Here is a 25585-nt window from a genome sequence, read left to right on the forward strand (position 1 = left end):
GAATCACTTTAAGGCCCCCCTTTTGTTTCTTTTTTTGTGCTGTATGTGGCCAATCACGATTTCCCTTCACTTCCTGTCCAGGAGACACAAGAGGAAATTAGAACAAATCTCTCCAAAGTGAGGGGATATTTCTTTTAGACAGGTATCACCAGAACAATTTTGTCCATTAGAAAATTTTGCCTCTAATTTTGTTCCCATGACAACCCAAACATTTTGGAACTCTCATCACTTATCACATCTGACTGCCAGAGACAACTGTCAACAGGACCAATGGTGAGTGTGATTTTCCCTAGTGATAGCAGTTCTTAGAATTCTTTCGAAAAGTAAAAAAAAAGTTTGGGCTTTTTGTACACTTTCGGAAAAAGAGAAAGGTTAAGTTTAAGGTCTCAGGCACACTGGGTTTAAAAACATTTGGAGATTTTTTTTCAGCCTGTAAAAGCACATATAGGCATTTACAGGCGAATTGGAAGAGGCGTGTATATATGTGTATACTGGATGTGTATATATATACACATATATATATATATATATATACTTACACACACACAAGGTCATGGCCAAAAATATTGGAACCCCTGCATTTCTGTCAGGTAATACACAACACTTTCCACGCAGACCCCCCAAAATGGACTGGACAAAATTATTGGCACCTTCTCAAAATTGTAAGAAATAATTTCATTCCAAGTTTGTGATGCTCCTGTCATTTGTAATTAAACTCACCTGTAACAATTAACAGGTGCTCACAATATAGAAATCACTCCGGCAACCAGTTAAAAATGGTGAAAAATGGACTCAACCTTTCTGTTGTGTGTCTGTATGCCACATGGAGAATGGAGAAAAGAGAGAGCAGCAAAGAATTGTCAGAGGATTTGAGAACAAAAATTGTTTAAAGGAGGGACAATCTCAAGTCCCAAAAAAAGTGTGTAAAAGCATGGAGAATCTCAAGTCCATCTCCAGAGATCTTAACGTTCCTGTGTCCACTGTGTGCAACACTATCAAGACGTTTACAGACCATGGCACTGTAGCTAATCTCCCTGGATGTGGATGAAAGAGAGAAATTGATCAAAGATTGAAATGAAGGATTGTTCAAATGGTGGATAAAGAACCTCGATCAACTTCCAGACAAATTCAAGCTGACCTCCAGGCACAGGGTACAACTGTTTCAGCTCGCACTATACATTGCCATCTGAATTAAAAGGGACGCTATGGTAGGAGACCCAGGAGGACCCCACTGCTGACACAGAAACATAAAAAAGCCAGATTGGAGTTTGCAGTGAGTCCGGATGCTAAGCTAAGCTTTTGTGTTATTGTGACCAAACACAACTGGAAGAAACTCCGAAATTAAAGAATAAGTTCACCTTTTGTGATTCAGGGTGTAACATGGTGCAACTGAACTGGCCCCCTTCCCCCTAATCCTTCATTGTGACACATGCTCTCCCCCTATATCCCCCAGCTACCTGTCCGCCCGCCTGGCTGCATCATTCATTCACAGTGGTTTGTGAATTGTAAAACTACAAGTCTTTGCAGCTGTCAAGTTGTAGTTCTCAATTAACTACCAAGGCGCTGTTGAGCCCTGTGGTAGTTCATTCTCTATCCCTGTCAGTGTGTATGAGATACGAGCAGGGGCGGACTGACAACTCATACTAGCAGACAGGTACACCGACAAGTCTACAGGAGACCTGCATGGCATCAGTGATCTACTGAACGCGGGTGCAATGCTTTACAGGCTCCATGTAAAAAAAAAGGAAAACGCACATTTTTTCACCTGCAAAAATGTGCATTTATTTATTCTTTTGTAAAAGTGAACTTATCCTTCAACCACTTCCCGACTGCCCTATAACAAAAATACTGCTACAGGGCAGCACGGGTGCGCAAAATCAAGTATATATATGTAATTTTACATTTCTGGGTAGGGAGGTGACGATTGCGGTGTCAGACCCCAGCCCTTCTTACCAAACTCGTGACCGAAGGACTAGCCAATCTAAAACCGCGCTGTCACATGAGTAACAATGCCACGCCCAGCTGCACCCTTCACAAAGATTTTCCAGCTAATGGACCACAATCTGTGTATCTGCAGCCTGGGAGCGATTTTTACTGGGTCAAGTTAATTATGCAATTAACCCTTCACACTGCCACCACCTCCTTTTTGTACATAGAAAGAGGAAACTCAGCAATATCAGCAATAACACTATGATGTTTGAATAATCGTCGGTATACTACTGTCACCGCAGGCAGTGATCTACCGAAGTTTAAAACACACACACTGTAGCGCTTTTCAGAGGAAAGGGTTCTGGGTTTGCATTAAAGAGCTTTAGAAATAGTTCAACACTTTCAGAAAGTAAGATTTATTACTAACAGGTCAAAAGGGTGCAATAAAAATATTTACCGAAAAAGATGTAGCCAATATATATATAAATATACAGAAAGCAATAGCACAGCAAAGGGATAACAGAAAGGAATTTAGATAAAGTACTTGCCAAAAGCCTTGGGTTAAGCAGCTTTCAAGTTTTCTGAGCAAAAGGGCGTTTTCTCCCAAAGTTAGTTCCGATGTAAAGAAAGGGAGAATTCTTCAACTTAAGTTAACTCAGCTTTTCTTTGCTTTTTCTAGGACATCCACAGGGTGTCTCCCTGAAACAGAGAACCAATTGCCTCATTTGGGGAGGGGGTTGTGTAGGCGGGGAGCTCAGGCTTTGACCAAAGTCTTCACAAATTATACTATGGCCAATAACTTTTCCTAGGTACATATAACATTATATCCATGAGTAGATTAATACCCAGAATCATCTGCGGAACGGTTAGATATGAAATATGAAATATCTGCTTGAATGGTTAGAGAGATATGATTTTCTGCTCTCCTGTGTATGTCAGATAGGGGGTGTAATATACCAGGCGACTTGTCTTAACGTGAGCCATCCGAATATGTGTTCCATGTTTGCATAATTATTTCCTATTTGGAGATTTAAAATTATATGTAAAACTGGGTATTAAAATGTAAGTCTATTTTTATGACCACCTGAAATGTCTTTTGAAGCTCAATGAGGGCTGGTTTATGACTTGATGACCCCTTCTCCAGCAAGGGTCTTGCAGACAGAGGGGCACCTATCTAGTGTGGGATTTACAGCCCTGGAGCTCTCCCACTGGGGCCTGTTGCCTTTTGAACTCAGCAAACACACACAGACCACATTCCTGAAGGAGGGGTGAAGTCGGGGGAGAGATGATACAAAATGGAAGATTCTTAACAAGATGGATGACCGCGTCCATCTCAGTGTGCACGATTGCTGCAGGGGGCGCACTCCCTACCTGCACCGCCATTCGTGGCCAGGGCTGTTAATCACTGGGTCGTGGCTGGTGATTACTCGCCGATGCCTATTGATTGCCGAGGATCTCCGACAGGGAGGAGAACTGTTTGTAAACAAAACAGTTCTCCTCCCTGTCAGCTTGTGCACACTGCTTTGCATGGCTGTGCACAGCACAGCCATACAAAGTAGTGTGCTTACAGTGAAGCCAAAACACATCCTATAGTAAAACACTCCCACCACACAGTTAACCCTTTGATTGCCCCTCATGTTAGCCCCGTCCTGCCCAGTGCCTGTAGTACCGTGTCAGTGTTGTTTTTAGCACTGATCACTGTATTGGTGTCACTGGGGATGTCAGTGACACCAAGTCAGTTCCCCCCAGTGTTAGAATGCCAGCCACAGTCCCGCTATAAGTCGCTGAACGCCGCCATGTACAGTAAAAAAAAAAAAAATTCCAGTAAATATACCGCCAATTTTAAATGCTATAACTTTTATGTAAACCAATTAATTTACATGTATTGGGATTTTTTTTTAGCAAAGACATGTAACAGAATACATTTTGGCCTAAATTTATGATGAAATTTGACTTTGAAAATTTTTTTACTGCACGTTTAATAGCAAAAAGTCAAAAATATTGTTTTTTTTCTCAAAATTGTCAGTCTATTTTTTTTTATAATAGCATAAAACATTAAAACCGCACAGGCAATCAAATGCCACCGAAAGAAAGCTCAATTTGTAGGAAAAAAAGGACATACATTTCATTTGGGTGCAGCACTGCATGACCGCGTAATTGTCAGTTAAAGTAATGCAGCGCCATAACGCAAAAAATGGCCTGATCAGGAAAGGGGGTAAATCCTCTGGCTGGAAAGTGGTTAAAGCTGAACTGCAGAACTCTGAACTCTCTAAAAGACACATATAATGGATTTTTGCATTAATAATTATATTTTTTCACAAGCAAGCAAGGATCTTAGCCTGACCTGGTATCAGCTTCTTATAACCCTCTGTACAACAGAGTTCAGACGGGAAGAGGGAGAAGAAGCACTGGCAACCATTCAGTTCATGTGCCACAGTACTCTGGTGCTACCAAGGGACATGCTGATAGAGGGAGAAAGCAAAGTGACAGAGAGATGAGCTCTGCTGCTTTTCCTCATATTTTCTAATCACACACTGGGGAGGGACAAGACTGCAGTAGAGACAAACGAGGTCTTCTGCATTTTCAGACAGGGCAGTGTTATGTAGCAGAGCTTCCAAGACTTCCAGGTACAGAAATAAAAATCATTTGGTGGGTAAAACAGCTCCCTTGTATGCATATCATTTGTGTTTAGCTATTTGTCTGGAATTCTGCTTTAATTCTAAGCAATTGAAAAGCAAACCAAACAACCACAAAAGTAACACATTCAGAGTCAGAGGTCCAGGTACATATCTCTTGATAATTACAGTATTTAACCATTTTTTAAGTGTCATTTGCGCAATAACTCAACTCCTCCTTAGGTTCTCCAAGTCCATGTTTGTAGAGTTGGTAAATACTGCCACGATTAAGCTTACCTTTGTTTTTGTACTTAGAGGCTTTACTAGGATTTATTTTGGGCTAAAACTGTGTCCGTTTCAGTAATCTCTTCATTCTTTCATTGTTCAACAGCTGGTCCAGCCCATTTCAGATAAAGTGCTGCGTGTCTCTGTTTATGACATTTATTCCATGGCTCTGTCTTTTCTCTGTGTCTTCTATTTATCTTCATTTCTACATTTGCAAATGGCTTAGAACACAAAGCTATATTGTCATAATACCACATATTGAATCCAAAATGTTACATAATATATTCCACTCTATGTTTAATTTGCACAGAATGGAATACATTGCACTGCTCAAAACAAATTGGTTTGAAAAAAGCAAATCTTAAGGAGGCTAGAGTCAAAAATTAGGATAAAATACAACACTTGCCCCTCAGATACTACGTAGGGCAAGGGTCTCCAAAATTTCTAACCAAAGGGCCAGTTTACTGTCCTTCTGACTTTAGTGGGGCTGGACTGTGACCATTTGGAGTAAAAATTATTCAGTCAGTGGGAGTAAATAACTCTTTGTTGGTTTCAGCGGGAGCAATAGTGGCCCATAGTTGGTGTTTGAGGGAGGAGTAATGCCACAATGTTGGTGTTAGTTGAGGAAATAGTGCCCCATCATTGGTATCAGTGGAAGGAATAGTGCCCAATTGTTGGTGTCAGTGGGAGGAATAGTGCCCTATCATTGGTGTCAGTTTGAGGAATAGTGCCCCATCATTTGTATCAGTTTGAGGAATAGTGCCCCATCGTTGGTGTCAATAGTAGGTATTATGCCCCATTGTTGGTGTCATAGTGTCTTGTATCACTGGGAGGAAAAGTGCCCCAAGGGCCGGATAAAGGCAAGCATAGGGCCGCATCTGGCCCCTGGGCAACAGTTTGGGGAAAACTGCCATTGGGGTCCTTGCCATCTTACCACCTAGTCTTTCTACGTGATAGCCAGATATTTGATTGGACTGGGGAATGGTCTTCTAAGCGAACATCCATGTCTCCTCTCACCCTGACCCTGACTGTCTTTCTTCTAAGTTGCACTAAATATCATGTCACAGACTGCACTTACCACTGTAATACCACTGCTGTGAATAGTTACAGCACAGTGACAGTCATAGACTGCACAGGAAATCCCATTAAAAAAAAGTCTTGTTACCCCTTAAAAGCAGGTTTATAGCCAAACCTCAACTGTCGTGAGTACACTTACTCCTTATAATTATAAATGTTAAAAAAAACTTACAGTACAAATGCATACATCTCTAGTTAATGAAAAACCAGCTAGTACAGTGATGGCGAACCTTTTTGAGCCCGAGTGCCCAAAACTGCAACACAAACCAACTTTTTTATTTCAAAGTGCCAACACTGCAATTAACCACTTGCCTACCTGGACGCACTGACAGACGGCACTGATCGGTGGCACTGCTGGGCATCATTGATGGGTGGCACTGATGGGCAGCACTGATGGGCGACACTGCTGGGCACTGACAGGTGGCACTGCTGGGCAGCGCTGACAGGCGACACTGCTGGGCACTGATGGGTGACACTGCTGGGCACTGATGGGTGACACTGCTGGACACTGCTGGGCATCATTGATGGGTGGCACTGATGGGCAGCACTGATGGGCAACACTGCTGGGCACTGACAGGTGGCACTGCTGGGCAGCATTGACAGGCGACACTGCTGGGCACTGATGGGTGACACTGCTGGGCACTGATGGATGGCACTGCTGGGCATCTTTGATGGGCGGCACTGATGGGCAGCACTGATGGGCGATACTGCTGGGCACTGACATGTGGCACTGCTGGGCAGCACTGACAGGTGGCACTGCTGGGCAGCACTGACAGGCGACACTGCTGGGCACTGATGGGTGACACTGCTGGGCACTGATGATCTTTACTAAAACACATGTTGAATGCAGCATGGGCCTGCATTCTTAGCTTATGGAAACAAAAATCCCCCCCCCCCCCAACAGTTGCCAAATCGTTTGCAGGGTGAATTATATAGAACAACTGAAGGACCTGACCTCAACCCTGTGAGACAAAACTGAGGAACATAAGACCAGGTGGTTCTATTGGAATATCTTTCGTTTCTATGATGAATATATGCAATCTCCTTCTGCCTGCTCTCTAAATGGATGGAAGTAGAGGCGCGCCTCCCTCATAGGCGATCCTCTCCCCCCTCTTGCACCTCCCTCCACATCCCCCCCCCCTTTTTTTCTTTGTTTTGTCTTTCCATTCTCTTTTTTTCTTCCTTTCTCTTTCTGTCTTAGAAAAACTTTAAACACTGTGTTTGGGACATGCACGCCTCCAGTTATCTATGTACATATTTGACTCAAAGGCACTGCTACATATTGGATACAAAAAAGGTTTTATCTTATTAGATTTCAAAGTGTATGTACATCTGTATCTATGTATAGTGGGTTCTCATGCATATATTTTTCTATTTGTCCTCCGCAGTGTACCTTACAAAACTCTAAATCTTATGTTAAATATGTGTATAGAGTAGATACATTTCTTGTTATCTGTTGCAATCCCTTAAATAAAGAATTAAAAAAAAGAGTGTGTAGCACAGGGGTAGGCAACCTTTCAGAGGTTGAGATCTACCTGGACAAAATGGAGGAATGAAGAGATGTCACAAAAATAGAGCAGAAACAAGCCACCTAAAATGACACGAAAAGCTAGTGTCATTATCATATCTCCGACTCACTTGTATAAGTGTGGATCCATAAACCCAAAAATATGCATACTAGACATTAAATAGAAGGTTACTAAATGATCCACGCGGAGTAATATGAATTCAAAAAATTCCAACAATACTTTATTTGATCACTTAGATCATACGGAGGTTAAACATGAGCACGGTGAACATGTCAAACAAATAAAATCATGTTTAAAATGCACTAGGCGTCTTCATTGTAGGGTCATTTTGGCAAGTAGGGCACCATATAAGGCGATGTGGGGTAGTGGTGAGGTAATGCTCCTAGATTTCCATGGATTTCCAGCCTATATTGGAGTAGGCCATGTATACAGCAGATATTTTCCAATATATGTCAGGAACCTCCTGGTAAGTGAAAGCTGGAACACAGACAAAACACAATATATGTATAAGAATATAGGAGTTAAATCACCTCCAGGCCTCACCACACCTCCCTCTCCACCAAAAAATGGGCACTTCAATTACCTTCTCAGTTGTAAGACTGTCATACCCGCTTCTCAAATATAGGGACCTCCTGGGTAACCACCCCAAGTGAAACAGTGTCCACAGTACCAGATGATTCTGGGGATATATGTGAAAATTAATATAGGTATATAGATCACAGGCATCAAGTGAACCCAGAAAACAAAAAACATAATATGGGTATATTACCATCAATGAAGATCAAGAGGACATCCGTCGACTTGAAATAAGATCAGGTCCTTGATGCTTGTACAGAGGTGCATAAGGGGGTGGGAAGCCAGGTAGTCACAGTACATAAATACCAGACACATATACTGTGTATACAGCAGGCCGTGAGAACCTGAGTCTATATACCCAATGGAGGGTTTCCAAAAATTACTCAATCAGAGAGAATTGAAGCGGTTTCATTAGGATATGGCTATGTCACAGCATACAATGCCTAAATAGGGTAGCGTGTATATATATATATACATATTATCCTCATGAAGAGGATTTCAAAGCATTCCCCGTGTGCACAGGGTAAATAGGGCCCACATAAGATACCTTCTGAACTCCATATATGCTCTATGAATCTAGACAGCTATAAGCTTAAATAACTTGCCACCGGTGGAAGATATATTCCCCTAGGGGATTGCCGTTTGCAGACCGCTGTAATAGTAGCCTTATGGTAGTTGTTCAGAGGGCCTCATGTCTTCCTAGCAAGGAGCTGTGACACTGCCGTTCCTTCCCACCTCGTGAACGCCACACCCTATGAAGACGCCGAGCGTAGTGACGTCAATACGTTGACGCGTTTCGTCCGCCAATCACCGCAGACTTCGTCAGAACTGGGAGGGGACTTCAATCCTTTGCCTTATATGGTGCACTAATTGCATACCAAAGAGTCTCCACCTCGCCATCTTGTGTTGAAAGAGTATCACTACATTTGAAATATCCAAAGTGAACTAAAACACACATACTAAATTTAAATTGGCTGCTGGAAATAAAAAAGAGGGACCATATTGCTGTAAATCAGATCATCTTTAAAGAGGATAATGGAGAGAAAACTATTATTATAGTGATTATCATTCAAATAGGGAGACATCAAGACAAGGTTCAACTTCCCAATTATAATATCAATCTAGTTATTATAGGAATTTAAATATATAATGGGAATGGAAAGAATCACATAATTAGATTCATACTTTATCCAAATAGATCAAAGTTTCATTCCCATAAATAGTTCCCCAGTACAGGTTATAACTCAAGGTATACTACAGGTTCCAAAAAATTCAATTCAAAAAAACCCCAAAATTGAGTTCTGTATTTAGTCCATATGGGACAAGTGCACCCAGGGTATAGATCCAGAACTTTTCTTTTCGTAGGAGGACTTTATCAAAGTCCCCCCGACGAGCTGAAATATTCAGCAGGAAAATCCCTTTCACTTTTAGACCTTCTGTTTTACCCCCGTGTACTTCTTTAAAATGTTGTGCCAGTGGATTCTCTTTCTCTCCCTTTCTTATATTCCTATTTTCATTTCTGATATCTCTCAGATGTTCACCAATCCTAGTCCTAAGATTCCTTTTCGTTTTTCCTATATACATCTTCTTACATGGACACTCTATCATGTATATTATTCTGCTGCTAGAACAATTAATAAAACTTCGTATCTGGAATGCCTTGGATTTATCATTGTTAAAGAACTGATTAGACTTATGTACAAATGGACAAATTTGGCAGTGGCCACATGGGAACATACTACATAGGCCCGTCCTCCTAGTTAACCAATTTCTTTGTGGTGCCCTCTGAAACTCTGATTGTACTAGTATATCATTTAAGTTCCGAGCTCTTTTTGCTACCATTTGGGGACTCTCCCCTACCACTCTTGCTATCTGTGGATTTTGGGTTAGTAAGTACCAATGAGAGTCCAGGGCCTTCTTAACCTCACCCCATTGTTGTCCAAATTTAGTTATGAATCTCACCGGTTGATTTACCGAATTCGCCCCTACCTTAGTTTTTGATTTATTTATAAGCTCATCTCTTGTTTTACCGAGGGCTCTTCTTTTTGCTCTTCTTAGGGTTCTATGTGAGTAACCTCTTTCTCTAAACCTCTTGTAGAGCTGAATAGATTCATTTCTATATTCAGCTTCTTCTGTACAGTTCCTTTTTATTCTCTGAAACTGACCAATGGGTATTCCCTGTTTTAAACTCCTTGGATGATAGCTATTAGCATGTAAAAGTGTATTGGCCGCTGTTTCCTTTCTAAACGTTTTGGTGACTAATTTATTTCCGTAGACAGAGATTGATAGATCTAAAAATGTTATTACCTCTCTATCAGCTGTGTAAGTAAGTTTGATATTCCTATCATTCTCATTTAAGAATTCCATAAATTTTTCTAGGTCATCTATACCTCCATCCCAAACCATCAGGACATCATCAATGTATCGCAACCATTTTATTGCATGTTGCTTATAGGGAGTGGAGGGATATACCAACTCCTCTTCCCACAGCCCTAGATGTAAACATGCAAATGCCGGGGCCCAGGGTGCTCCCATGGAAGTGCCACATATTTGCTGGTAGAAGGAACCCAGAAACTGAAAACAGTTATGGGTCAACATAAATTCCAACAGGTCCGATATAAATTCATTTTGAGCCTCCATTTCAGGGAAATATGTCTCCAAAAAGTGGGCCACAGCTCTCCGTCCCCAAATGTGTGGAATAGAGGTATATAGTAATTCCACATCAATGCCCACCAGAAGTGCATCCTTTGGTACTTTTACATTTAGAATCTTTTTCAGTACATCTCCCGTATCCTTCACATAGGATCTGAGTTCCAAAACCAGATCCTTAATTAAATCATCTAAAAATTTACCTATTGGTTCCAACGGACCTCCGATAGCCGATACTATAGGGCGTCCCGGTGGTTGAGTAGGAATTTTGTGTATTTTTGGAATTACATAAAAGGTGGGAATGTTATAAGCATCAACTGTCAGCATGTCACATTCCTGTTTAGTTAATAAGTTTGCTTCACGTGCCAGTTCCACTTTTTTATTTAGGGCAACCACAAGTTTGGGGAAAGGATTATTCTGTAGTTTACGATATGTATCCGGGCTCTTCAGCTGTCTAAGTACCTCCTTTTCATATTCCACACTCTCTAGTAATACTACATTTCCCCCTTTGTCACTTTTTTTAATCACAATGTTTTTAGCATTCTTAAGTTCCCTAAGGGCTGTTCTTTCACCTCTAGTAAGATTATCGGTGTTCCTCAATGTCCAGTCTATCTTTCCAAGATCATCGTGTACTAGGTCTAAAAAAGTACTTAACCATTTATTTTCCCTAATATTAGGCATTCTTTTAGATAGAGTTTTAAGTCTAGTATGTCTTTTCCACTTATTTGAGACATCCACCTCCCCAATCTCACCACTTATGGGAGTCTCTTCCAGAAGACTAATAAGATCACTTAGTGCCTGTTGTTCCCTCTCTGAATTAAGGTCACAGGGATTTAGTTCTTCTCTAGGTAAATATGGAATTCTTAAAAGGATCTTTCTCAGGAAAAGATTTAGATCTTTATAAACCTCAAACAGGTCCATTTTATCCGTAGGAGAAAAGGTCAAGCCTTTCCGTAGTAAATCATAATGTCTTTTTTTCAACGTAAAATTGGAAAGATTAATTACCTTAAGGTCATTGGTTCCCTCCTCTAGGTTAGTCTTTATCTCTTGTGACTCCTGGTTCGATTTTGATTGGATGGTTTTAGGACAGCTAAAGTGCTTCTTTCTTCCTTTGTCCCATTTATTTGTTTGTTTGTCTGTTTTAATATCCCCTGGTTTTCGCCAGCCGTTTTTTCCTCTAAAAAACTGACAGATCTCTTATTACTTTCATTGTCGTCTTCACTCATTGACGAATATCGTCTATTATTCCTCGAGAAATGTTTTCTGCGTTTTGATCGACTCCTTCCTCTGCTATTTGTTAGATCGAATATCTCACCTTTCTCCCAGTCCTCTAGATCTCTTCTAAATTTTTGTTGTTTTGTAAATTTCAGGTTTTTTTGTATTTTTTCTATCTCTTTTCTAAGGAAGTCATTATGTTTATCAAACTCGGGATCGTTCTTCAGGGGATCAAGTGATTTTGCACTCTCATTAATTTCATTAGAGAGTTCATTCAATTGAACCTTCTCTTCTTCCACAATTAATCGCATGATCTCTATGCCATGCTTTATACAAGACTCTTTCCACCTTTCCAGAAATCTGGGAGTGTGAAGATGTTCAGCTGGAATTACTCTTTCCCTTAATCCCCTAGGAACAATTCCTCTCTCTATATATGATTCAAGGGATGTAAAAACCTTCTATTTTCAGGTAGGGGTGCTCTTGTCACACTACCATATTGTCCAGGAATGAAGAGATCCCCGGGGTGGGGAGGTAGTGTCCTTTGCCCTCCTTCACATAACCCCACACAGTAGTGTCCTCTGCCCTCCTTTAAATCACCTTCCACAGTAGTGTCCTCTCCCCCCTTTACATCAACCCCCACAGTAGTGTCCTCTACCCCCCTTCACATCACTCCCCCACAGTAGTGTGCTCTGCCCCCCTTCACATCACTCCCCCACAGTAGTGTCCTCTGCCCCTCTTCACATCACTCCCCCACAGTAGTGTCCTCTGCCCCTCTTCACATCACTCCCCCACAGTTGTGTCCTCTGCCCTTCTTCACATCACTCCCCCCCCCCCACAGTAGTGTCCTCTGCCCTTCACATTACCCCCCCCCCAACAGTAGTGTCCTCCGGCCCCTTCACAGTACCCCCCTCAGTAGTTTCCTCTGTCCCTCTTCACATCACCCACCACAGTTGTGTCCTCAGCCCCCATTCACATCACACCCTCCTCACAGTAGTGTCCTCTACCCCCCTTCAGAACACCCCCCCCAGTAGTGTCCTCTGCCCCACTTCACGTCACCCCCCACAGTAGTGTCCTCTGCCTCCTTCACATCACCCCCCACAGTAATGTCCTCTGCCCCTCTTCACATCACTGCCCCACAGTAGTGTCCTCTGCCCCTCTTCACATCACTCCCCCACAGTAGTGTCCTCTGCCCCTTTTTACATCACTCCCCCACAGTAGTGTCCTCTGCCCTTCTTCTCATCACTCCCCCCCCACAGTAGTGTCCTCTGCCCTTCACATTACCTCCCCCCCAACAGTAGTGTCCTCTGCCCCCTTCACATTACCCCCCACAGTAGTTTCCTCTGTCCCTCTTCACATCAACCACCACAGTAGTGTTCTCAGCCCCCATTCACATCACACCCTCCTCACAGTAGTGTCCTCTACCCCCCTTCAGAACACCCCCCCCCCCAATAGTGTCCTCTGCCCCACTTCACGTCACCCCCCACAGTAATGTCCTCTGCCCCCTTCACATCACCCCCCACAGTAATGTCCTCTGCCCCTCTTCACATCACCCTCCCACAGTGGTGTCCTCTGCCCCTTCACATCACCCTCCCACAGTAATGTCCTCTGCCCCCCTTCACAACATCATCCCACTGTAGTGTCCTCTGCCCCCCATATCAGTGTTCTCTGCCCCCTCCTCATACAGTAGTGTTCTGTACCCCCCAAGCAGCGCCCTCTGCACCCTTCACATCACCCCCCCCCCACACTGTAGTGTCCTCTGCCCCCTACCACCACAGTAGTGTCCTGTATCCCATAAATCAGTGTCCTTTGTCCCCTTCACATCACTCCCCACTGTAATGTCCTGTGCCCCCCATAGAAGTGTCCTCTGCTCCCTCCCCACACAGTAGTGTCCTTTGCCTCCCCCAAAAGCAGTGTCCTCCCACCAGCTTCACATCATCCGCCCCCCCCCCCCCCCCACTGTAGTGTCCTCTGACCCCTTCTTCCCCTCAAATAATGTCCTGAACCCACCCCCCTACAAAGTGTCCTCTGCCCCCCTTCACATCACTCCCCCCCACTGTAGTGTCCTTTACCCCCCATAGCAGTGTCTGCTGCTCCCCCAATAAGTGTCATCTGCCCCCTGAAAGCAGTATCCTCTGCCTCCCCATATCCCAAAGCAGTGTCCTCTGTCCATTTCTCATCACAATCCTCCAACCCCCACTGTAGTGTCCTCTGTCCCCCCTCCAACGGTGTCTCCTCTGTTCCTTTCAGATCACCCCCCCCCCCCTGCACACAGTGCTGTGTAGGTAGCACCGCCTAACTACCAGCATGTGTTCAGCAGAACGGAGATCAGGAGACGGCATAGTGCTGGGTGAAAGGTGGAAGTGGGCGCTTCCAAAGTTAACATTTCATAATAGCAAGCTGGTGATTGGTTGCTAGAACCACCTGCTCTCCATCCAGCACTATATTACCTCCTGCAGAGAACATGAGAGTTGCGGAGGAAACCTTACTTATTCTTTATGCTCAGAGATGGATTAGGGCTTGAGGCCCACTTAAGATAATAAAGGTATTTTCACACAAGTAGCCTTTGAACAATTTTATTGCTTGACATTTCTCAACTCCATAGATCCACATACAGAACACAGTTCAACCTCATAACACAGAGTGTCCGACCAACTCTTCCATGCTCCTCATTGTAGGTCCTCCTCTATTGAGTTCTCTCTCTCAGTCTCTATGGTCTACCTCAAAGGGTACTGTCCACCCCAGGCTACACATTTACACGGCATATAGCAGGGATAGCCTGTTATCATCACTCCTCTGCCTGGGACTCCTCCCTCACCTTGTTTTATAGGCACCACACTCCACCCACTGGTCACATCCCAAAGGAAGTACCTTACTAAAAGGGGTACTAACCCCTGCTTACAAAGGGGTGATCTCTTTGCAAAGGGACCAACATGATGACCAATAGATGGTCATCACATTAAACACGAATTGGGAGGCAGGGATTGTCAAGGCTCAGCTAGAATCAACATCACAATTTTAATTGAACTTCGACTTGGGACATCTCTTGCTATATCATAGACTAAATCACATAAATATCCTCCTGCGCTCTTATGGTGAATAGTAGATAAAGCTAGGAAGCAGCCAGCATCTGTCCCACACCAAACAAAGGCAATATGAATAAAATGTAAAATTGATGCAGCGCTAAAAAAACAAAACACTAAAACCTAAATAACCAAATGGTAAATATAGGTATTAGTATAGGTATTAACATGACCCAAATCCACCTAGGGATGAGCAGAAGACAGTGGCCCTTAATAGGCTAATAGTAGTGGTTAAGTGCAGGATAAAGTGTCCATAGTTCATATATCTACAGGGGTGCAGGTGAATCACAGCACACTTCAAAAACGTGATCCCGGGCAGTCTTGCTGCAATGGCCTCTCACCTCCACTCTATGACCCTACAGGGCCATAAAGCATAATGTAGATCACCACGGAATCCTCCAATTCAGGGACTCTTTTGGTAGATTGGCATCACATGAACAGGGATAGAATTCCTCCAGGCCAGTAGGTAAACAGAAAGCACTCTCCTCCGATGTCACAACCGCTCATATGCTCATAAATGAGGAGATAAACACAATCCTCATAGTGTATTACCGCTTTATTTGTAAAAAGGCAGCAGATAACCAAACAAAGAAAGAAGGTAATCCACTTACATGGCAAGACGGCTTGTATGGAGATAGCAATACAATGCTGGGTGTACAGCAGGATCAAAAAGGTGCACCAAGATGGCGTCTTGGCGCCTGATGAAGTCACGAGGTACGTGACGCAACGCGTCGACGGCAATAGCGTGGTGACGCACTTCCGGCGTGACGCCATCTTGGTGCACCTTTTTGATCCTGCTGTACACCCAGCATTGTATTGCTATCTCCATACAAGCCGTCTTGCCATGTAAGTGGATTACCTTCTTTCTTTGTTTGGTTATCTGCTGCCTTTTTACAAATAAAGCGGTAATACACTATGAGGATTGTGTTTATCTCCTCATTTATGAGCATATGAGCGGTTGTGACATCGGAGGAGAGTGCTTTCTGTTTACCTACTGGCCTGGAGGAATTCTATCCCTGTTCATGTGATGCCAATCTACCAAAAGAGTCCCTGAATTGGAGGATTCCGTGGTGATCTACATTATGCTTTATGGCCCTGTAGGGTCATAGAGTGGAGGTGAGAGGCCATTGCAGCAAGACTGCCCGGGATCACGTTTTTGAAGTGTGCTGTGATTCACCTGCACCCCTGTAGATATATGAACTATGGACACTTTATCCTGCACTTAACCACTACTATTAGCCTATTAAGGGCCACTGTCTTCTGCTCATCCCTAGGTGGATTTGGGTCATGTTAATACCTATACTAATACCTATATTTACCATTTGGTTATTTAGGTTTTAGTGTTTTGTTTTTTTAGCGCTGCATCAATTTTACATTTTATTCATCTTGCTATATCATAATGTACAATGCTGAGCAAACATTTTGGCGCTATATAAATACTGTATTATAATAATAATAATAATATCATACTGTAGCCCTCTTTTAGGAGGATTATGAGAAATGGTCTATTCCCAAACAGGATATATTGTGCTGAACCTGTAGGTAAATAACAGAACCAGAACCTTTGCTAAGTGGAAGAGTGGCATTGATAATAAAGTTGGCAATGCCTCTCCCCAGGACAAGGCGTCCTGGTGGAACTGTGCACATATACCCAGGTATATATAGTTTATAACAGAGATACCTCCAGATCAGATGAGTGTTGTAGCAAATTCCAGTCGCAGGGGCCACTGAGGATGATGCGGCGTCTGTCTTTGAGTCAGAGACCTAAACACAAGATCTAAGGTCATGGTCAGATCCTCCAACTGTTGTCCAACCAGCCTGAAATGGAACTTCTCCTTGGCAGGAACTGTGGTGAGGCACTAGAACCCAGAGTCAGCCTATCTACTGTGCACGTTAGTCCCTCTCTAACAGTTTCTAATCTGACATGCAACCAGACCTCTATGCCTATGATCCTGACATGGCCACCAAAAGCATAACCTGGCTCTCATCTATGCTGGTTATCAGGCACTAAGCTAAAACTAGCTAAATAATTCCAGATCAAAAGAGACAGGGCTAATTAGAATACCAGGTGCTGCATAAATACTATATTACAATAAACATGTTCACCTACCAATATACTGAAGGTGACCACTACACATACAGTTGCAATGACCTAGCTATCTGGCACTATGCATCTGAAATAATTACAGGGACAGGGCAGAGTTATTCTGCTTGTCACAAGGATATAGATGTAGCTATATATATACAGCAGCTGCAATTAAACTATTAGACCATAGGAATACTTGCATAATAGTCTCTTCTGGCTTGGGAATTTACAGCTTGGACAGGACATGTGGCTGAGACTTTCTCCCCCACAGCCACTTGCTCCTTCTAGGTTTCAAAGCCAAGGACCCTGGGACAGGAAGTGCATACATAATATAATTACAGGCATTTACAAATTCAGACAGTAGAGGGCAGCAGATTCCTACAATACTAAACCTTTTTGGCAAGTAGTTTCCAGGTAATCTCTGCTTATGCATTTATATATTATGCTTCGTTTGAATCTCCCAGGTGTGCAACCAACATACTCTGATTAATTTGTCTGTATTTGCTGTCCTGCTTACATGTGTTACCTACAGTCATATGATCAGTAATGTATAGATAAAAATGTAACACACAAAGCACACTCTTTTCTTTGAACAGGTGGTTGCTTTACAATAACAAAGAGAAATCTGAGTCTATGAGTGCTATGTATGTAAACTATATCATTTGAATGATGTCAACATACAATACAAAGAAATACAGTCATATAGGCAATATTTTATGAAAAGAATTAGTAGGGCTGCAAATGTTAGCTTTAATCTTGAAGTTTCCTAATGTTTGTTTATGCGGGTTAAACCGGCATCACCACAATGCTGCAATTCACAGTATTGCACTGTGCATGGAGTAGTGATTTCTTGTGCCATTCATTTTTAACCACTTGCCTAATGGGCACTTACACCCCCTTCCTGCCCAGGCCAATTTTCAGCTTTCAGCGCTGTCACACTTTGAATGACAATTGTGCGGTCATGCAACACTGTACCCATATGAAATTTTTATCATTTTTTGGGGACAGATAGAGCTTTATTTTGGTGGTATTTACTCACCTCTGGGTTTTTTATTTTTTTTGCTAAACAAACCAAAAACAACTGAAAATTTTGAAAAAAAAAAGTTTTTTCTTAGTTTTTGTTATATAATTTTGTAAATAAGTGATTTTTCTCCTTCTCTGATGTGCGCTAATGAGGCTGCAGTGATGGGCACTGATAGGTGGCACTGATGGGCACTGATGAGGAGGCACTGGTAGGTGGCACTGATGGGCATTGACAGGCATCACTGATGGGCACTGAAAGGCAGCACTCATATATGGCACTGATAGGCGTCACTGATAGGTGGCCTTGACTGGCACTGTTAGGTGACACTGACTGGCACTGTTAGGTAGCACTGACTGGCACTGTTAGGCGGCACTGATAGGTAGCATTGACGGGCACTGATAGGCAGCACTGATGGCACTGATAGGTGGCATGACTGGCACTGATAGGCGGCACTGACTGTCACTGATAGGTGGCACTGATTGGTAGCACTGATAGGTGGCACTGATTGGCATTGATAGATGGCACTGACTGATACTGATAGGTGGCACTGAAAGGCAGCTCAGATGGGCACTGATATGTGGCAATGATGTGCATGCACTGGTAGACACTGATATGTGGCAATGACTGCTGGCATTGATGGACACTGACAGCTGGCACTGCTGGGGCTATACTGATCATCAGGGCACACTGATCATCAGTGCTTTGATGATCTGTGTACATGTCCCCTCTGAGGAATGCCGATTACAGTCTCTCCTCTCCGCATGAGCGGTCAGTGTGACAGCTAGTGAGGAGAGAAAAGCTGATAACTGGCATTTCCCTATTTACATGCGATCAGCTGTGATTGGACCAGCTGATCACATGACCAAACCGACGTCTTCAGCTTTTTCCGTTGATCGGTGATCCGCTGTGTCCAAGGGACACAGCACACTACCGATCGCCATGCTGCGCGCCCCCGGAGCCACGCACGTGTGGCTAGAGTGGGAGGACATCATATGATGTCCTCCCAGAGCGAGAGAACCGCCTTTCGCCCGTCATTTCCTTATATGGCGGGTGGGCGGTTAATGGCACCCCAACTCAGTAATGCAACTGATCTGCCTAGCCACTACTGTGCTTTGTGCTACTTAAAAAAAGGTCAAGTTAGATTTTGGCCATGATAAGGTCCTTTAAAAATGAACAGGCTGCCTTAACACAACAGACTTTCCTGTGCCTGAACAAGGACCTTCATTGCGGGACCACCAGATATTATTTGAATGAAAGCTGCAGGCATAAAAGGAGGGAAAACAACTTTTGAAGTTACATTAATATGTCAGAGCTGATTTGAATAGTATAGCGATGATCTTCCTGCGCTACCTACCTACGCCAAGTAACCCCAAAAAAACAAACAAAGTGGCTGCAGACACCTGACTATAGTCTAAAATAGTGACAAAATAATTAAAAGGTAATGTTGCTGCACTACTAAGTGACTGATATGTGGAAAAATGGATGTACAAATGTGAATAGTGATTTTTAGATGTTATGTAAAATAACGTTTGTGACATATTGCACTATGGGAGTTTTCTTGCTTGCATCTTCCATGTGAGGCATTGTGGATGACAGAGGTCTGCGGCCATTGCTGGAGCATGCTTATGAGTGTTTGTCGGCCCCATTGAAGATGACTTTTTGCTCTCTGATTGTATCGAGGATCTATTTCTTGGAAATCATCGTTTGAGGCTTTCTATGCTTTGTGACTCCTTGTGGGTCGAATTTTAAAGGTGATCGTGCATGCTAGCCAGTGGAGGATTTGTTCTTATATGTTTGCAGCACTGGATCTCTCATGGCATACGCTGAAGATTCACTGCGTTTTTTTCTGATTTTTTTGGGACTGTCGTTTTCTTTTATATATTTATTCATCGTTTTTATATATTTTTGGGACTGAGTCACTTTTTGATGTTTTTGGATTGAGTCACTTATCAATTATTTTTAATTGATCATTTTGGGACTGAGTCACTTTTTGTATATATCAGCCATTGATTTATTCACTTGTGTCACTAGCACTTCATAGCTGTTTTTCTGCAGCTGGTATTGTCACTTATCAATTATTTTTGATCGATTATTTTGGGATTGAGTCACTCTTTTTATATACAGGTGAAACTCGAAAAATTAGAATATCGTGCAAAAGTTCATTTATTTCATTAATGCAACTTAAAAGGTGAAACTAATATATGAGATAGACTCATTACATGCAAAGCAAGATAGTTCAAGCCGTAATTTGTCATAATTGTGATGATTATGGCTTACAGCTCATGAAAATCCCAAATCCACAATCTCAGAAAATTAGAATATTGTGAAAAGGTGCAATATTCTCGGCTCAAAGTGTCCCACTCTAATCAGCTAATTAAGCCATAACACCTGCAAAGGGTTCCTGAGCCTTTAAATGGTCTCTCAGTCTGGTTCAGTAGGAATCACAATCATGGGAAAGACTGCTGACCTGACAGTTGTGCAGAAAACCATCATTGACACCCTCCATAAAGAGGGAAAGCCTCAAAAGGTAATTGCAAAAGAAGTTGGATGTTCCCAAAGTGCTGTATCAAAGCACATTAATAGAAAGTTATGTAGAAGGGAAAAGTGTGTAAGAAAAAGGTGCACAAGCAACAGGGATGACCGCAGCCTGGAGAGGATTGTCAGGAAAAGGCCATTCAAAAGTGTTGGGGACTTTCACAAGGCATGGACTGAGGCTGGAATCAGTGCATCAAGAGCCAACATACACAGACGGATCCTTGACATGGGCTTCAAATGTCGTATTCCTCTTGTCAAGCCGCTCCTGAACAACAAACAACATCAGAAGCGTCTTACCTGGGCTAAAGAAAAACAGACCTGGTTTGTTGCTCAGTGGTCCAAAGTCCTATTTTCTGATAAGAGCAACTTTTGCATCTCATTTGGAAACCAAGGACCCAGAGTATGGAGGAAGAATGGAGAGGCACACACTGCAAGATGCTTGAAGTCCAGTGTGAAGTTCCCCCAGTCTGTGTTGATTTGTGGAGCCATGTCATCTGCTGGTGTTGGTCCACTGTGCTTCATTAAGTCCAGGGTCAACGCAGCCATCTACCAGGAGATTTTGGAGCACTTCATGCTTCCTTCCGCAGACGAGCTTTATGGGGATGCTGACTTCATTTTCCAGCATGACTTGGCACCTGCCCACACTGCCAAAAGCACCAAAACCTGGTTCAATGACTGTGGGATTACTGTGCTTGATTGGCCAGCAAACTCGCCTGACCTGAACCCCATAGAGAATCTATGGGGCATTGCCAAGAGAAAGATGAGAGACATGAGACCGAACAATGCAGAAGAGCTGAAGGCCGCTATTGAAGCATCCTGGTCTTCCATAACACCTCAGCAGTGCCACAGGCTGATAGCTTTCATGCCACACTGTACTGAAGCAGTAATTGCTGCAAAAGGGGCCCTAACCAAGTACTGAGTACATATGCATGCTTATACTTTTCAGAGGTCCGATATTGTTCTATGTACAATCCTTGTTTTATTGATTGCATGTAATATTCTACTTTTCTGAGATTGTGGATTTGGGGTTTTCATGAGCTGTAAGCCATAATCATCACAATTATGACAAATCACAGCTTGACCTATCTTGCTTTGCATGTAATGAGTCTATCTCATATATTAGTTTCACCTTTTAAGTTCCATTACTGAAATAAATGAACTTTTGCACAATATTCTAATTTTTCCAGTCTCACCTGTATTAGCCATTGATTTATTCACCTGTGTCACTAGCACTTCATAGCCGATTTCCTGCGGCTGGTATTGTTACTTGGCATTTTTTGCCCCACCTTACACAGTTATGTTCACACATGGATAAGGGATATATTTTTATCTAGCTTATGTCAACTATTTTTCCACATATCAGTCACTTAGTAGCGCAGCACCCTGTTAACTTTTAATTAGAGCTGATTTGAAATCTTAGAGATAGGGTTTAGTTCAACCTACAGCCCGGCTCAAGGTCTCTTACTGAGTGCTCCAGGTACTTTACTGAGTTCCCCATGTCTCTGACTGAGTGCATCATGTCTCTTACTGAGTGCTCCAGGTCTCTTACATCTCTTACTGAGTTCTCCATGTCTCTGACTGAGTGCATCATGTCTCTGACTGAGTGCTCCAGGTCTCTTACATCTCTTATGGAGTTCCCCATGTCTCTGACTGAGTGCATCATGTCTCTGAGTTCCCCATGTCCCTTAATAAGTACTAAGTGACCCAGGTCTCATTTGCAGTTGTTGCTGTTACAGCGCCCTTATAATCCAGAAAACAAACATATTTCAACCTTCTGAGGTTTATTGCATTTTGTAATTTCATTCTCTAACCTCACTAGTAACTGTGCCTTTGCTTAAGATTTTTTTTTAGATATTCAGTCATGGTATTATATGTATGGCATTTCAGTTTTGATGGGTTAAGAACTAAACATTTCCCCCACCCATAAAAAAATGCAATAAAACCCTACAGAACTAATCTAAATCAGATCTAAATCTGATTTTAAAGTTGAACCTCACCCAAAAGAGGAAGTTTAGCTTTTCTGAGTTACTCCCCTTTCCTCCTCAGCTTTTGGATATTTTTTTGGGAGGGAGCGGGTACCTGATTTTGACAGGTACCTGCTCCCACTTCCACCCAAATCGCCTAGGCGATCCAAGTGGAAAATCCCCCCCGCCAGCAGCCTCTTGGGACACGTCACAGTTCCCAGAATGCTACGGGACCATTCACATAGTGCAACATGGCTCATTTACAGCTGGCTTCCCACAGTTATGGCAGGGCTGGGGACCTGAAGAGCAGTGAAGACCTGCTCGGGGTGAGGACAATGTTTCAGGAGGACATGAAGCTCCATGCAAATCTGTGGGCAGGTGGATATAAACGGATGTGTGATATCTGTCCCATTCTGCTCTGATTCAACAGGAGATCAGTTCATGGATTACCTGCTGAACAAAGTGGACAAAGCCTGTGCAAAAAGACCATAAGGGAGTGCAGCAGGAAAAAGGACACAGATAATGAAGAAGGGAGACATCAAAAAGAAGTAAAAATTTGGGGAAGGAATAGGCACAAAATAATTCAATGTGGGTGCCTGAGGCATTGATACAATGTAACAAAGTCATAAAGCAGAGAATATGGCATTTCTGCATTTCAAGAACATTGACTAAAGTCAAATGACCTGCTATATGATCAGCTTACAGTGCCAGAATAAACTCTGTGAAAGACAGTCAAAACCTTGGGGCCCCTCTAGCAGGTTTCTGGAGGTTTCTCATGTTGTGTATTCTAGCACTCAGATACAAAGGTTACCCTAATTTGTTTTATGTGAGCTTGATGTCTAAGGTTTATGTACATTAAATTGTTGTTGGGAACAATACATTAATAAAGTATTTTTTCTATAGAGTCTTTAATGTATAGTTTATTTTTCTTTGAGTTGATTATTTTTTTTTCTATCCTTTGTAAACAATTAAAGTGGTTCTAAAGGCTCCAGGTTTTATACCTTCATGTATTCTATGCATGAAGGTAAAAAACCTTCTGTGTGTAGTTGCCCCCTCAGGCCCCCCTCCAATCCTTACCAGAGCCCCCTCCGATCCAGCGACATTCACGACAGGCTCTGCTGTCTAGGGGCTCTTCCTCCTCATTAGCTCCCGCTGCTGTCAATCACAGCCAGCGAGCCAATGAGGTGAGAGCGAGGGATGGGGCCGAGCTGTGTCTTATGGACACATAGAGCAGCGGCTCAGGGAAAAGCAAGCAGCGGTGCCCCCAGGGTGAGCGGCTTTCCCTGGGGGTACTGCTTGAGGCGGAGGAGCCAGGAGCACACGCAGGGACCCAAAAAGAAGAGGATTGGGGATGCTCTGTAGCAGGTAAGTATAGACATGTTTGTTATTTTAAGAAAAAAAAAAAAAAACAAAGCTTTATTGTCACTTTAAGGAAAGCTTCATCATAATTTTTTTTCAAGATCAAATCAATATTATTTTGATCCATTGTCGCCAGGCCCTTAAACAGCATGGGGCTCATAGGCTGGTGCCTACTCTGCCTATTTGGTAATCCAGCACTGTCAGTTTACATGCAGCCAACTCATTCTGAGGTTTCTTTGTGTTGTATTGTTATGTTGTGTAGAAAAAAAACAGGAACATCCTTTGGTTTAGCATGTTTTTCCAATTGTTGTTGCAAAAATTTATATTGTGCTGTACACATATCATAACCATAATTCCAGGTATGTCCATTAGAAGCCTGAACGAAACTTTGCTGTAACTCTGTAGTGCTGCAAAAACAACTGATGTTGTCACTCTAAATGCAAAATGCACTTAGAAAAAATCTGAATTTACTTTTTAGTTTCAAATAAATAAATGACAGCTTGACTGGCATTAACATTGCCTCCACTACTCTTTGCACAAGTTTTAAACAGCAGGCCTTGTGCCTTTAATTCCTGCCCACATTCCTCATACATTTGTCATCAGAACTGCAGCACCACTCATTAAAAATATTCATGTGCAGCACATGACAGTTTTGTTCCAGTTAAAAGCACGACTCCTGGTACCGCCTGAAAGCCCACATTCCTCAGAACTGTGATAGAAAAGTTTATTCAAGGCTGTTAATGTGTATGAGAAATAAGTATGTATGAGTGACTCTGCACAGTGCATGCTCACAATGAAACCCTGTGTTCATCTGAGAAGCTGCAACGATCCAGCAACACTGTCTGAACAGTACATATAATAACTATATTTAGGATATCTAGGGAATAACCAGAGCTGTCAGCCGTGGGTGTGACAGACCAGTCTAACTGGTTTGGGAGTTACCATTTCTATCAAATGAAACACTGTTTTGCCACATTCACCAGGTCAATGTTAAAAGACAATTTTAGGCAAAATACTACATCACAGTGACAGGAATACCTGAGGTAAGGTGGCACTGTGATGGGTACACCTGAAGTAAAGGAGCACTATGATGGCAACACCTAATGTAAGGGGGCACTCTGATGGGAACACCCTATGTAATGGGTCACTGTGATGGGCGAATCTTACATAATGGGGCACTCTGATGGGGACAACTGATCTGAGGGGGCACACTGGTGGGAAACACGAGATGTGTGGGGGCCTTCTGCTGCAGAAACTTGATGTAAATGGACAATCTGATTAATACACCTGATGTAAGGGGGCACTCTGATGGGAATACCTGATGTAAGGTGGCGGAGTACCCAGTTACATCAGTTGTCCCCATCAGAGTGCCTTATTACATAAGGTTACCTCCATGACAGTGACCCCTTACATGGGGTGTCCCCATCACATCAATTTTCCTCATCAGAGTACCCCTTTTCATCAGGTTTCCCCATCAAAGTGCTCCTTTCCATCCTATTTCCCCATCAGCATGCCCCTTTACATCATGTGTGCCTATCAGAGTGCTCCTTTCCACAATATGCACCCATCAGAGTGCCCCCTTAACATAAAATGCCCATCAGCGTGCCCCTTAACATAAAGTGTCTATCAGTGTGCCCCTTAACAAAAAAAACATTGGCCCAT

This window comes from Staurois parvus, unplaced genomic scaffold, assembly GCF_062004578.1.
Source record: "Staurois parvus isolate SC_StPar_1 unplaced genomic scaffold, SC_StPar_1.0 ptg000136l, whole genome shotgun sequence".
NCBI classification, from domain to species: Eukaryota; Metazoa; Chordata; class Amphibia; order Anura; family Ranidae; genus Staurois; species Staurois parvus.